General features: G+C 55.8%; 3 non-coding genes across 3 annotated transcripts in view; all 3 read right to left on the minus strand.

Annotated features, from left to right (window-relative positions):
- LOC144424905 (small subunit ribosomal RNA) overlaps positions 1-31 on the minus strand; it is a 1,810-nt gene extending 1,779 nt beyond the window's left edge. The window contains exon 1 of the ribosomal RNA XR_013477124.1: positions 1-31. This exon is cut by the window's left edge and continues 1,779 nt beyond it. This is a non-coding gene — a ribosomal RNA (small subunit ribosomal RNA).
- A 2,594-nt stretch (positions 32-2,625) lies between these two features.
- On the minus strand, positions 2,626-2,779 carry LOC144424958 (5.8S ribosomal RNA). The gene has a single exon (XR_013477173.1). It is a non-coding gene; the product is annotated as a 5.8S ribosomal RNA (ribosomal RNA).
- A 298-nt stretch (positions 2,780-3,077) lies between these two features.
- Positions 3,078-4,887, minus strand: LOC144424906 (small subunit ribosomal RNA). The gene has a single exon (XR_013477125.1). It is a non-coding gene; the product is annotated as a small subunit ribosomal RNA (ribosomal RNA).
- Between the last annotated feature and the right edge of the window lie 10,113 nt (positions 4,888-15,000).

The following is a 15,000-nucleotide window of genomic DNA, read 5'->3' on the forward strand; positions in this document are numbered from 1 at the left end:
GCATATCACTACTGGCAGGATCAACCAGATAGCTGCGACAGCTGCGCTCGGCCCTTGCTGGGCCGCCCGGCGCGTGCTCGTCGCATTCGTTTAAGACCGAGGCGATCGCCTGCGGCCGTAGTCAGCTTCGACAGTCGCTGGCCGCGACGTCCACGCTCTCGCCGGCAGTGCCAGGCGGAGCGATTTGCGTTTTTTCTTTGCTCGCCCTCTCTCGGGCTCGATCCATTCAGTTTCGCACAAACAAGAGCTCTGCCGGCCGCCTGCAGCGGTGCCTAAAACCCGGGCATAACAATGCGACCGTTCTGCTAGGCCGACAAGCGCTCAAGCCAGACGCTCGATCGAACGCCCCCTACATATTAGTCGAGACAACGGCTCGCTCATTAGCATCGCGTTTGTACTTCAACTTTTTTTGGCTCGGCTTTTTTCGACGCCGATGCCGGCGACGCAGCACTCTCTCGCCCGCCAGCCACCGAGAAAAGGGTGCGCTCCGACCGGCCCCGCACCGTACGCCGCTCTTTCTTGGCTCATTCGAGTTTACTGTCTTTCGCTTTGACATGCCTTACCTAGGGTTAGGTTAGTATGCTTGCACGTTTGTACTTTAACTTTTTTCGGCTCGGCATCTTTCGACGCCGATGCCGGCGACGCAGCACTCTCTCGCCCGCCAGCCACCGAGAAAAGGGTGCGCTCCGACCGGCCCCGCACCGCTCTTTCTTAGCTCATTCGAGTTTACTGTCTTTCGCTCTGACATGCCTTACCTAGGGTTAGGTTAGTATGCTTGCACGTTTGTACTTTAACTTTTTTCGGCTCGGCTTCTTTCGACGCCGATGCCGGCGACGCAGCACTCTCTCGCCCGCCAGCCACCGAGAAAAGGGTGCGCTCCGACCGGCCCCGCACCGCTCTTTATTGGCTCATTCGAGTTTACTGTCTTTCGCTCTAACATGCCTTACCTAGGGTTAGGTTAGTATGCTTGCACGTTTGTACTTTAACTTTTTTCGGCTCGGCTTCTTTCGACGCCGATGCCGGCGACGCAGCACTCTCTCGGCCGCCAGCCACCGAGAAAAGGGTGCGCTCCGACCGGCCCCGCACCGCTCTTTCTTGGCTCATTCGAGTTTACTGTCTTTCGCTTTGACATGCCTTACCTAGGGTTAGGTTAGTATGCTTGCACGTTTGTACTTTAACTTTTTTCGGCTCGGCATCTTTCGACGCCGATGCCGGCGACGCAGCACTCTCTCGCCCGCCAGCCACCGAGAAAAGGGTGCGCTCCGACCGGCCCCGCACCGCTCTTTCTTGGCTCATTCGAGTTTACTGTCTTTCGCTCTGACATGCCTTACCTAGGGTTAGGTTAGTATGCTTGCACGTTTGTACTTTAACTTTTTTCGGCTCGGCTTCTTTCGACGCCGATGCCGGCGACGCAGCACTCTCTCGGCCGCCAGCCACCGAGAAAAGGGTGCGCTCCGACCGGCCCCGCACCGCTCTTTCTTAGCTCATTCGAGTTTACTGTCTTTCGCTCTGACATGCCTTACCTAGGGTTAGGTTAGTATGCTTGCACGTTTGTACTTTAACTTTTTTCGGCTCGGCTTCTTTCGACGCCGATGCCGGCGACGCAGCACTCTCTCGCCCGCCAGCCACCGAGAAAAGGGTGCGCTCCGACCGGCCCCGCACCGCTCTTTCTTGGCTCATTCGAGTTTACTGTCTTTCGCTCTGACATGCATTACCTAGGGTTAGGTTAGTATGCTTGCACGTTTGTACTTTAACTTTTTTCGGCTCGGCTTCTTTCGACGCCGATGCCGGCGACGCAGCACTCTCTCGGCCGCCAGCCACCGAGAAAAGGGTGCGCTCCGACCGGCCCCGCACCGCTCTTTCTTAGCTCATTCGAGTTTACTGTCTTTCGCTCTGACATGCCTTACCTAGGGTTAGGTTAGTATGCTTGCACGTTTGTACTTTAACTTTTTTCGGCTCGGCTTCTTTCGACGCCGATGCCGGCGACGCAGCACTCTCTCGCCCGCCAGCCACCGAGAAAAGGGTGCGCTCCGACCGGCCCCGCACCGCTCTTTCTTGGCTCATTCGAAATTACTGTCTTTCGCTCTGACATGCCTTACCTAGGGTTAGGTTAGTATGCTTGCACGTTTGTACTTTAACTTTTTTCGGCTCGGCTTCTTTCGACGCCGATGCCGGCGACGCAGCACTCTCTCGCCCGCCAGCCACCGAGAAAAGGGTGCGCTCCGACCGGCCCCGCACCGCTCTTTCTTGGCTCATTCGAAATTACTGTCTTTCGCTCTGACATGCCTTACCTAGGGTTAGGTTAGTATGCTTGCACGTTTGTACTTTAACTTTTTTCGGCTCGGCTTCTTTCGACGCCGATGCCGGCGACGCAGCACTCTCTCGCCCGCCAGCCACCGAGAAAAGGGTGCGCTCCGACCGGCCCCGCATCGCTCTTTCATGGCTCATTCGAGTTTACTGTCTTTCGCTCTGACATGCCTTACCTAGGGTTAGGTTAGTATGCTGGGGCCGGCGGTGTACGGGACACGCGGTCGCGCCGAGAAAGCTCGGCGACCGCTTCAACTTGGGGCGACGCCCGGCCGTCTTCGCAGAGGCCAGGCGACGGCCCTCGGGTGAGGACGAACGCGACCCTGAGGCAGACGCGGTCCCGGGATTGACCCGAGACCGCAATTCGCGTTCAGAAGGTCGACGTTCAATGTGTTCTGCAATTCACATTACTTCTCGCACTTGGCTGCGTCCTTCATCGACTCGCGAGCCGAGTGATCCACCGTTAAGAGTCGTCCTCGACGTTTCGCCCGGCGCCGAAGCGCGCGGACGTCACACTGTGGGATCGACCACAAAACCACCACCGACAACAACTGCACAAAAACACCAACAAACGGCGCCGAGCGACCGCCGGGCTGGGCCGGCGGCACATCGAGCGCGGTGCCCAGAAGCCACCATCGCACTCGGCTGCCTTGCTATGCCAACGTGTTACGCGTGTCGCACGGGGCGGAACCCCGATTGACGGCCGCCCTCTCGGCGGCACCCAAAGACAATTAAGTGCGCGGTCGGCCGGGGCCTACCACCACTTTCGGTAATGATCCTTCCGCAGGTTCACCTACGGAAACCTTGTTACGACTTTTACTTCCTCTAAATGATCAAGTTTGATCGTCTTCTCGACACGCCGACGCGGCCGTTGCCAGCCGCGACGGGGCCGATCCAAGGATCTCACTAAACCATTCAATCGGTAGTAGCGACGGGCGGTGTGTACAAAGGGCAGGGACGTAATCAACGCAAGTTGATGACTTGCGCTTACTGGGAATTCCTCGTTCAAGGGAAACAATTGCAAGTCCCTATCCCAATCACGAATGAGGTTCAACGGGTTACCCGGACCTTTCGGCCTAGGTTAGACACTCGCTGCTTCACTCAGTGTAGCGCGCGTGCGGCCCCGGACATCTAAGGGCATCACAGACCTGTTATTGCTCAATCTCGTGTGGCTAAACGCCACTAGTCCCTCTAAGAAGTTAGACGCCGACCGAGAAGGTCGCGTAACTATTTAGCATGCCAGAGTCTCGTTCGTTATCGGAATTAACCAGACAAATCGCTCCACCAACTAAGAACGGCCATGCACCACCACCCACAGAATCAAGAAAGAGCTCTCAATCTGTCAATCCTACCTGTGTCCGGGCCGGGTGAGTTTCCCCGTGTTGAGTCAAATTAAGCCGCAGGCTCCACTCCTGGTGGTGCCCTTCCGTCAATTCCTTTAAGTTTCAGCTTTGCAACCATACTTCCCCCGGAACCCAAAGACTTTGGTTTCCCGGAAGCTGCCGGAAAGGTCGTCATGGTAACGCCTCCCGATCGCTAGTTGGCATCGTTTATAGTCAGAACTAGGACGGTATCTGATCGTCTTCGAACCTCTGACTTTCGCTCTTGATTAAAGAAAACATTCTTGGCGAATGCTTTCGCAGTAGTTCGTCTTCCGCCGATCCAAGAATTTCACCTCTAACGGCAGAGTACGGACGCCCCCGTCTGTCCCTCTTAATCATTACCTCGTGCTCCGAAAACCAACAAAATAGAACCGAGGTCCTATTCCATTATTCCATGCAACACTATGCAGGCGAACAGCCTGCTTTGAACACTCTAATTTTTTCAAAGTAAACTTATCGGCCACCGCCGACACTCAGTCAAGAGCACCGACGGAGAACCGAAGGTGAGGCGAACGCAACCAGTGACACGCCTTGCGACGGACCGGCGGCGCTCGCCCAAAATCCAACTACGAGCTTTTCAACCGCAACAACTTTAGCATACACTGTTGGAGCTGGAATTACCGCGGCTGCTGGCACCAGACTTGCCCTCCAATGGATACTCGTTAAGAGTTTTAGGATGTACTCATTCCAATTACAGGGCCTCGTTAGAGTCCTGTATTGTTATTTTTCGTCACTACCTCCCCGTGTCGGGAATGGGTAATTTGCGCGCCTGCTGCCTTCCTTGGATGTGGTAGCCGTTTCTCAGGCTCCCTCTCCGGAATCGAACCCTGATTCCCCGTTACCCGTTATCACAAAGGTAGGCACGTAGCGTACCTTCGACAGTTGATAGGGCAGACACTTGAATGATACGTCGTCGGTGCAGAGACCGTACGATCCGCGTGGTTATCCAGAGTCATCAAACGTCACAGGACGAACCCGGTCGGTTTTGATCTGATAAAAGCGCGCCTCCCGAAGTCGGCGCTTAATGCATGTATTAGCTCTAGAATTACCACAGTTATCCACTTCGCTTACGAGACCAAATAAACCAAGACTGATTTAATGAGCCATTCGCAGTTTCGCTTTACGAGAACTCGTACTTGCACCTGCATGGCTTAATCTTTGAGACAAGCATATCACTACTGGCAGGATCAACCAGATAGCTGCGACAGCTGCGCTCGGCCCTTGCTGGGCCGCCCGGCGCGTGCTCGTCGCATTCGTTTAAGACCGAGGCGATCGCCTGCGGCCGTAGTCAGCTTCGACAGTCGCTGGCCGCGACGTCCACGCTCTCGCCGGCAGTGCCAGGCGGAGCGATTTGCGTTTTTTCTTTGCTCGCCCTCTCTCGGGCTCGATCCATTCAGTTTCGCACAAACAAGAGCTCTGCCGGCCGCCTGCAGCGGTGCCTAAAACCCGGGCATAACAATGCGACCGTTCTGCTAGGCCGACAAGCGCTCAAGCCAGACGCTCGATCGAACGCCCCCTACATATTAGTCGAGACAACGGCTCGCTCATTAGCATCGCGTTTGTACTTCAACTTTTTTTGGCTCGGCTTTTTTCGACGCCGATGCCGGCGACGCAGCACTCTCTCGCCCGCCAGCCACCGAGAAAAGGGTGCGCTCCGACCGGCCCCGCACCGTACGCCGCTCTTTCTTGGCTCATTCGAGTTTACTGTCTTTCGCTTTGACATGCCTTACCTAGGGTTAGGTTAGTATGCTTGCACGTTTGTACTTTAACTTTTTTCGGCTCGGCATCTTTCGACGCCGATGCCGGCGACGCAGCACTCTCTCGCCCGCCAGCCACCGAGAAAAGGGTGCGCTCCGACCGGCCCCGCCCCGCTCTTTCTTAGCTCATTCGAGTTTACTGTCTTTCGCTCTGACATGCCTTACCTAGGGTTAGGTTAGTATGCTTGCACGTTTGTACTTTAACTTTTTTCGGCTCGGCTTCTTTCGACGCCGATGCCGGCGACGCAGCACTCTCTCGCCCGCCAGCCACCGAGAAAAGGGTGCGCTCCGACCGGCCCCGCACCGCTCTTTATTGGCTCATTCGAGTTTACTGTCTTTCGCTCTAACATGCCTTACCTAGGGTTAGGTTAGTATGCTTGCACGTTTGTACTTTAACTTTTTTCGGCTCGGCTTCTTTCGACGCCGATGCCGGCGACGCAGCACTCTCTCGGCCGCCAGCCACCGAGAAAAGGGTGCGCTCCGACCGGCCCCGCACCGCTCTTTCTTGGCTCATTCGAGTTTACTGTCTTTCGCTTTGACATGCCTTACCTAGGGTTAGGTTAGTATGCTTGCACGTTTGTACTTTAACTTTTTTCGGCTCGGCATCTTTCGACGCCGATGCCGGCGACGCAGCACTCTCTCGCCCGCCAGCCACCGAGAAAAGGGTGCGCTCCGACCGGCCCCGCACCGCTCTTTCTTAGCTCATTCGAGTTTACTGTCTTTCGCTCTGACATGCCTTACCTAGGGTTAGGTTAGTATGCTTGCACGTTTGTACTTTAACTTTTTTCGGCTCGGCTTCTTTCGACGCCGATGCCGGCGACGCAGCACTCTCTCGCCCGCCAGCCACCGAGAAAAGGGTGCGCTCCGACCGGCCCCGCACCGCTCTTTATTGGCTCATTCGAGTTTACTGTCTTTCGCTCTAACATGCCTTACCTAGGGTTAGGTTAGTATGCTTGCACGTTTGTACTTTAACTTTTTTCGGCTCGGCTTCTTTCGACGCCGATGCCGGCGACGCAGCACTCTCTCGGCCGCCAGCCACCGAGAAAAGGGTGCGCTCCGACCGGCCCCGCACCGCTCTTTCTTGGCTCATTCGAGTTTACTGTCTTTCGCTCTGACATGCCTTACCTAGGGTTAGGTTAGTATGCTTGCACGTTTGTACTTTAACTTTTTTCGGCTCGGCTTCTTTCGACGCCGATGCCGGCGACGCAGCACTCTCTCGGCCGCCAGCCACCGAGAAAAGGGTGCGCTCCGACCGGCCCCGCACCGCTCTTTCTTAGCTCATTCGAGTTTACTGTCTTTCGCTCTGACATGCCTTACCTAGGGTTAGGTTAGTATGCTTGCACGTTTGTACTTTAACTTTTTTCGGCTCGGCTTCTTTCGACGCCGATGCCGGCGACGCAGCACTCTCTCGCCCGCCAGCCACCGAGAAAAGGGTGCGCTCCGACCGGCCCCGCACCGCTCTTTCTTGGCTCATTCGAGTTTACTGTCTTTCGCTCTGACATGCATTACCTAGGGTTAGGTTAGTATGCTTGCACGTTTGTACTTTAACTTTTTTCGGCTCGGCTTCTTTCGACGCCGATGCCGGCGACGCAGCACTCTCTCGGCCGCCAGCCACCGAGAAAAGGGTGCGCTCCGACCGGCCCCGCACCGCTCTTTCTTAGCTCATTCGAGTTTACTGTCTTTCGCTCTGACATGCCTTACCTAGGGTTAGGTTAGTATGCTTGCACGTTTGTACTTTAACTTTTTTCGGCTCGGCTTCTTTCGACGCCGATGCCGGCGACGCAGCACTCTCTCGCCCGCCAGCCACCGAGAAAAGGGTGCGCTCCGACCGGCCCCGCACCGCTCTTTCTTGGCTCATTCGAGTTTACTGTCTTTCGCTCTGACATGCCTTACCTAGGGTTAGGTTAGTATGCTTGCACGTTTGTACTTTAACTTTTTTCGGCTCGGCTTCTTTCGACGCCGATGCCGGCGACGCAGCACTCTCTCGCCCGCCAGCCACCGAGAAAAGGGTGCGCTCCGACCGGCCCCGCACCGCTCTTTCTTGGCTCATTCGAGTTTACTGTCTTTCGCTCTGACATGCATTACCTAGGGTTAGGTTAGTATGCTTGCACGTTTGTACTTTAACTTTTTTCGGCTCGGCTTCTTTCGACGCCGATGCCGGCGACGCAGCACTCTCTCGGCCGCCAGCCACCGAGAAAAGGGTGCGCTCCGACCGGCCCCGCACCGCTCTTTCTTAGCTCATTCGAGTTTACTGTCTTTCGCTCTGACATGCCTTACCTAGGGTTAGGTTAGTATGCTTGCACGTTTGTACTTTAACTTTTTTCGGCTCGGCTTCTTTCGACGCCGATGCCGGCGACGCAGATTTCTCTCGCCCGCCAGCCACCGAGAAAAGGGTGCGCTCCGACCGGCCCCGCACCGCTCTTTCTTGGCTCATTCGAGTTTACTGTCTTTCGCTCTGACATGCCTTACCTAGGGTTAGGTTAGTATGCTTGCACGTTTGTACTTTAACTTTTTTCGGCTCGGCTTCTTTCGACGCCGATGCCGGCGACGCAGCACTCTCTCGGCCGCCAGCCACCGAGAAAAGGGTGCGCTCCGACCGGCCCCGCACCGCTCTTTCTTAGCTCATTCGAGTTTACTGTCTTTCGCTCTGACATGCCTTACCTAGGGTTAGGTTAGTATGCTTGCACGTTTGTACTTTAACTTTTTTCGGCTCGGCTTCTTTCGACGCCGATGCCGGCGACGCAGCACTCTCTCGCCCGCCAGCCACCGAGAAAAGGGTGCGCTCCGACCGGCCCCGCACCGCTCTTTCTTGGCTCATTCGAGTTTACTGTCTTTCGCTCTGACATGCATTACCTAGGGTTAGGTTAGTATGCTTGCACGTTTGTACTTTAACTTTTTTCGGCTCGGCTTCTTTGGACGCCGATGCCGGCGACGCAGCACTCTCTCGCCCGCCAGCCACCGAGAAAAGGGTGCGCTCCGACCGGCCCCGCACCGCTCTTTCTTGGCTCATTCGAGTTTACTGTCTTTCGCTCTGACATGCATTACCTAGGGTTAGGTTAGTATGCTTGCACGTTTGTACTTTAACTTTTTTCGGCTCGGCTTCTTTCGACGCCGATGCCGGCGACGCAGCACTCTCTCGGCCGCCAGCCACCGAGAAAAGGGTGCGCTCCGACCGGCCCCGCACCGCTCTTTCTTAGCTCATTCGAGTTTACTGTCTTTCGCTCTGACATGCCTTACCTAGGGTTAGGTTAGTATGCTTGCACGTTTGTACTTTAACTTTTTTCGGCTCGGCTTCTTTCGACGCCGATGCCGGCGACGCAGCACTCTCTCGCCCGCCAGCCACCGAGAAAAGGGTGCGCTCCGACCGTCCCCGCACCGTACGCCGCTCTTTCTTGGCTCATTCGAGTTTACTGTCTTTCGCTCTAACACACCTTACCTAGGGTTAGGTTAGTATGCTTGCACGTTTGTACTTTAACTTTTTTCGGCTCGGCTTCTTTCGACGCCGATGCCGGCGACGCAGCACTCTCTCGCCCGCCAGCCACCGAGAAAAGGGTGCGCTCCGACCGGCCCCGCACCGCTCTTTATTGGCTCATTCGAGTTTACTGTCTTTCGCTCTAACATGCCTTACCTAGGGTTAGGTTAGTATGCTTGCACGTTTGTACTTTAACTTTTTTCGGCTCGGCTTCTTTCGACGCCGATGCCGGCGACGCAACACTCTCTCGGCCGCCAGCCACCGAGAAAAGGGTGCGCTCCGACCGGCCCCGCACCGCTCTTTCTTGGCTCATTCGAGTTTACTGTCTTTCGCTCTGACATGCCTTACCTAGGGTTAGGTTAGTATGCTTGCACGTTTGTACTTTAACTTTTTTCGGCTCGGCTTCTGTCGACGCCGATGCCGGCGACGCAGCACTCTCTCGGCCGCCAGCCACCGAGAAAAGGGTGCGCTCCGACCGGCCCCGCACCGCTCTTTCTTAGCTCATTCGAGTTTACTGTCTTTCGCTCTGACATGCCTTACCTAGGGTTAGGTTAGTATGCTTGCACGTTTGTACTTTAACTTTTTTCGGCTCGGCTTCTTTCGACGCCGATGCCGGCGACGCAGCACTCTCTCGCCCGCCAGCCACCGAGAAAAGGGTGCGCTCCGACCGGCCCCGCACCGCTCTTTCTTGGCTCATTCGAGTTTACTGTCTTTCGCTCTGACATGCATTACCTAGGGTTAGGTTAGTATGCTTGCACGTTTGTACTTTAACTTTTTTCGGCTCGGCTTCTTTCGACGCCGATGCCGGCGACGCAGCACTCTCTCGGCCGCCAGCCACCGAGAAAAGGGTGCGCTCCGACCGGCCCCGCACCGCTTTTTCTTAGCTCATTCGAGTTTACTGTCTTTCGCTCTGACATGCCTTACCTAGGGTTAGGTTAGTATGCTTGCACGTTTGTACTTTAACTTTTTTCGGCTCGGCTTCTTTCGACGCCGATGCCGGCGACGCAGCACTCTCTCGCCCGCCAGCCACCGAGAAAAGGGTGCGCTCCGACCGGCCCCGCACCGCTCTTTCTTGGCTCATTCGAGTTTACTGTCTTTCGCTCTAACATGCCTTACCTAGGGTTAGGTTAGTATGCTTGCACGTTTGTACTTTAACTTTTTTCGGCTCGGCTTCTTTCGACGCCGATGCCGGCGACGCAGCACTCTCTCGGCCGCCAGCCACCGAGAAAAGGGTGCGCTCCGACCGGCCCCGCACCGTACGCCGCTCTTTCTTGGCTCATTCGAGTTTAATGTCTTTCGCTCTAACATGCCTTACCTAGGGTTAGGTTAGTATGCTTGCACGTTTGTACTTTAACTTTTTTCGGCTCGGCTTCTTTCGACGCCGATGCCGGCGACGCAGCACTCTCTCGCCCGCCAGCCACCGAGAAAAGGGTGCGCTCCGACCGGCCCCGCACCGCTCTTTCTTGGCTCATTCGAGTTTACTGTCTTTCGCTCTGACATGCATTACCTAGGGTTAGGTTAGTATGCTTGCACGTTTGTACTTTAACTTTTTTCGGCTCGGCTTCTTTCGACGCCGATGCTGGCGACGCAGCACTCTCTCGGCCGCCAGCCACCGAGAAAAGGGTGCGCTCCGACCGGCCCCGCACCGCTATTTCTTAGCTCATTCGAGTTTACTGTCTTTCGCTCTGACATGCCTTACCTAGGGTTAGGTTAGTATGCTTGCACGTTTGTACTTTAACTTTTTTCGGCTCGGCTTCTTTCGACGCCGATGCCGGCGACGCAGCACTCTCTCGGCCGCCAGCCACCGAGAAAAGGGTGCGCTCCGACCGGCCCCGCACCGCTCTTTCTTGGCTCATTCGAGTTTACAGTCTTTCGCTCTGACATGCCTTACCTAGGGTTAGGTTAGTATGCTTGCACGTTTGTACTTTAACTTTTTTCGGCTCGGCTTCTTTCGACGCCGATGCCGGCGACGCAGCACTCTCTCGGCCGCCAGCCACCGAGAAAAGGGTGCGCTCCGACCGGCCCCGCACCGCTCTTTCTTAGCTCATTCGAGTTTACTGTCTTTCGCTCTGACATGCCTTACCTAGGGTTAGGTTAGTATGCTTGCACGTTTGTACTTTAACTTTTTTCGGCTCGGCTTCTTTCGACGCCGATGCCGGCGACGCAGCACTCTCTCGCCCGCCAGCCACCGAGAAAAGGGTGCGCTCCGACCGGCCCCGCACCGCTCTTTCTTGGCTCATTCGAGTTTACTGTCTTTCGCTCTGACATGCATTACCTAGGGTTAGGTTAGTATGCTTGCACGTTTGTACTTTAACTTTTTTCGGCTCGGCTTCTTTCGACGCCGATGCCGGCGACGCAGCACTCTCTCGGCCGCCAGCCACCGAGAAAAGGGTGCGCTCCGACCGGCCCCGCACCGCTCTTTCTTAGCTCATTCGAGTTTACTGTCTTTCGCTCTGACATGCCTTACCTAGGGTTAGGTTAGTATGCTTGCACGTTTGTACTTTAACTTTTTTCGGCTCGGCTTCTTTCGACGCCGATGCCGGCGACGCAGCACTCTCTCGCCCGCCAGCCACCGAGAAAAGGGTGCGCTCCGACCGGCCCCGCACCGCTCTTTCTTGGCTCATTCGAGTTTACTGTCTTTCGCTCTGACATGCATTACCTAGGGTTAGGTTAGTATGCTTGCACGTTTGTACTTTAACTTTTTTCGGCTCGGCTTCTTTCGACGCCGATGCCGGCGACGCAGCACTCTCTCGCCCGCCAGCCACCGAGGAAAGGGTGCGCTCCGACCGGCCCCGCACCGCTCTTTCTTGGCTCATTCGAGTTTACTGTCTTTCGCTCTAACATGCCTTACCTAGGGTTAGGTTAGTATGCTTGCACGTTTGTACTTTAACTTTTTTCGGCTCGGCTTCTTTCGACGCCGATGCCGGCGACGCAGCACTCTCTCGGCCGCCAGCCACCGAGAAAAGGGTGCGCTCCGACCGGCCCCGCACCGCTCTTTCTTAGCTCATTCGAGTTTACTGTCTTTCGCTCTGACATGCCTTACCTAGGGTTAGGTTAGTATGCTTGCACGTTTGTACTTTAACTTTTTTCGGCTCGGCTTCTTTCGACGCCGATGCCGGCGACGCAGCACTCTCTCGGCCGCCAGCCACCGAGAAAAGGGTGCGCTCCGACCGGCCCCGCACCGCTCTTTCTTGGCTCATTCGAGTTTACTGTCTTTCGCTCTGACATGCATTACCTAGGGTTAGGTTAGTATGCTTGCACGTTTGTACTTTAACTTTTTTCGGCTCGGCTTCTTTCGACGCCGATGCTGGCGACGCAGCACTCTCTCGGCCGCCAGCCACCGAGAAAAGGGTGCGCTCCGACCGGCCCCGCACCGCTATTTCTTAGCTCATTCGAGTTTACTGTCTTTCGCTCTGACATGCCTTACCTAGGGTTAGGTTAGTATGCTTGCACGTTTGTACTTTAACTTTTTTCGGCTCGGCTTCTTTCGACGCCGATGCCGGCGACGCAGCACTCTCTCGGCCGCCAGCCACCGAGAAAAGGGTGCGCTCCGACCGGCCCCGCACCGCTCTTTCTTGGCTCATTCGAGTTTACAGTCTTTCGCTCTGACATGCCTTACCTAGGGTTAGGTTAGTATGCTTGCACGTTTGTACTTTAACTTTTTTCGGCTCGGCTTCTTTCGACGCCGATGCCGGCGACGCAGCACTCTCTCGGCCGCCAGCCACCGAGAAAAGGGTGCGCTCCGACCGGCCCCGCACCGCTCTTTCTTAGCTCATTCGAGTTTACTGTCTTTCGCTCTGACATGCCTTACCTAGGGTTAGGTTAGTATGCTTGCACGTTTGTACTTTAACTTTTTTCGGCTCGGCTTCTTTCGACGCCGATGCCGGCGACGCAGCACTCTCTCGCCCGCCAGCCACCGAGAAAAGGGTGCGCTCCGACCGGCCCCGCACCGCTCTTTCTTGGCTCATTCGAGTTTACTGTCTTTCGCTCTGACATGCATTACCTAGGGTTAGGTTAGTATGCTTGCACGTTTGTACTTTAACTTTTTTCGGCTCGGCTTCTTTCGACGCCGATGCCGGCGACGCAGCACTCTCTCGGCCGCCAGCCACCGAGAAAAGGGTGCGCTCCGACCGGCCCCGCACCGCTCTTTCTTAGCTCATTCGAGTTTACTGTCTTTCGCTCTGACATGCCTTACCTAGGGTTAGGTTAGTATGCTTGCACGTTTGTACTTTAACTTTTTTCGGCTCGGCTTCTTTCGACGCCGATGCCGGCGACGCAGCACTCTCTCGCCCGCCAGCCACCGAGAAAAGGGTGCGCTCCGACCGGCCCCGCACCGCTCTTTCTTGGCTCATTCGAGTTTACTGTCTTTCGCTCTGACATGCATTACCTAGGGTTAGGTTAGTATGCTTGCACGTTTGTACTTTAACTTTTTTCGGCTCGGCTTCTTTCGACGCCGATGCCGGCGACGCAGCACTCTCTCGCCCGCCAGCCACCGAGAAAAGGGTGCGCTCCGACCGGCCCCGCACCGCTCTTTCTTGGCTCATTCGAGTTTACTGTCTTTCGCTCTAACATGCCTTACCTAGGGTTAGGTTAGTATGCTTGCACGTTTGTACTTTAACTTTTTTCGGCTCGGCTTCTTTCGACGCCGATGCCGGCGACGCAGCACTCTCTCGGCCGCCAGCCACCGAGAAAAGGGTGCGCTCCGACCGGCCCCGCACCGCTCTTTCTTAGCTCATTCGAGTTTACTGTCTTTCGCTCTGACATGCCTTACCTAGGGTTAGGTTAGTATGCTTGCACGTTTGTACTTTAACTTTTTTCGGCATGGCTTCTTTCGACGCCGATGCCGGCGACGCAGCACTCTCTCGCCCGCCAGCCACCGAGAAAAGGGTGCGCTCCGACCGGCCCCGCACCGTACGCCGCTCTTTCTTGGCTCATTCGAGTTTACTGTCTTTCGCTCTAACACACCTTACCTAGGGTTAGGTTAGTATGCTTGCACGTTTGTACTTTAACTTTTTTCGGCTCGGCTTCTTTCGACGCCGATGCCGGCGACGCAGCACTCTCTCGCCCGCCAGCCACCGAGAAAAGGGTGCGCTCCGACCGGCCCCGCACCGCTCTTTATTGGCTCATTCGAGTTTACTGTCTTTCGCTCTAACATGCCTTACCTAGGGTTAGGTTAGTATGCTTGCACGTTTGTACTTTAACTTTTTTCGGCTCGGCTTCTTTCGACGCCGATGCCGGCGACGCAGCACTCTCTCGGCCGCCAGCCACCGAGAAAAGGGTGCGCTCCGACCGGCCCCGCACCGCTCTTTATTGGCTCATTCGAGTTTACTGTCTTTCGCTCTAACATGCCTTACCTAGGGTTAGGTTAGTATGCTTGCACGTTTGTACTTTAACTTTTTTCGGCTCGGCTTCTTTCGACGCCGATGCCGGCGACGCAGCACTCTCTCGGCCGCCAGCCACCGAGAAAAGGGTGCGCTCCGACCGGCCCCGCACCGCTCTTTCTTGGCTCATTCGAGTTTACTGTCTTTCGCTCTGACATGCCTTACCTAGGGTTAGGTTAGTATGCTTGCACGTTTGTACTTTAACTTTTTTCGGCTCGGCTTCTTTCGACGCCGATGCCGGCGACGCAGCACTCTCTCGCCCGCCAGCCACCGAGAAAAGGGTGCGCTCCGACCGGCCCCGCACCGCTCTTTCTTGGCTCATTCGAGTTTACTGTCTTTCGCTCTGACATGCATTACCTAGGGTTAGGTTAGTATGCTTGCACGTTTGTACTTTAACTTTTTTCGGCTCGGCTTCTTTCGACGCCGATGCCGGCGACGCAGCACTCTCTCGCCCGCCAGCCACCGAGAAAAGGGTGCGCTCCGACCGGCCCCGCACCGCTCTTTCTTAGCTCATTCGAGTTTACTGTCTTTCGCTCTGACATGCCTTACCTAGGGTTAGGTTAGTATGCTTGCACGTTTGTACTTTAACTTTTTTCGGCTCGGCTTCTTTCGACGCCGATGCCGGCGACGCAGCACTCTCTCGGCCGCCAGCCACCGAGAAAAGGGTGCGCTCCGACCGGCCCCGCACAGCTCTTTCTTAG

Source organism: Styela clava, chromosome 6 (genome assembly GCF_964204865.1).
Source record: "Styela clava chromosome 6, kaStyClav1.hap1.2, whole genome shotgun sequence".
Taxonomy (NCBI): Eukaryota; Metazoa; Chordata; class Ascidiacea; order Stolidobranchia; family Styelidae; genus Styela; species Styela clava.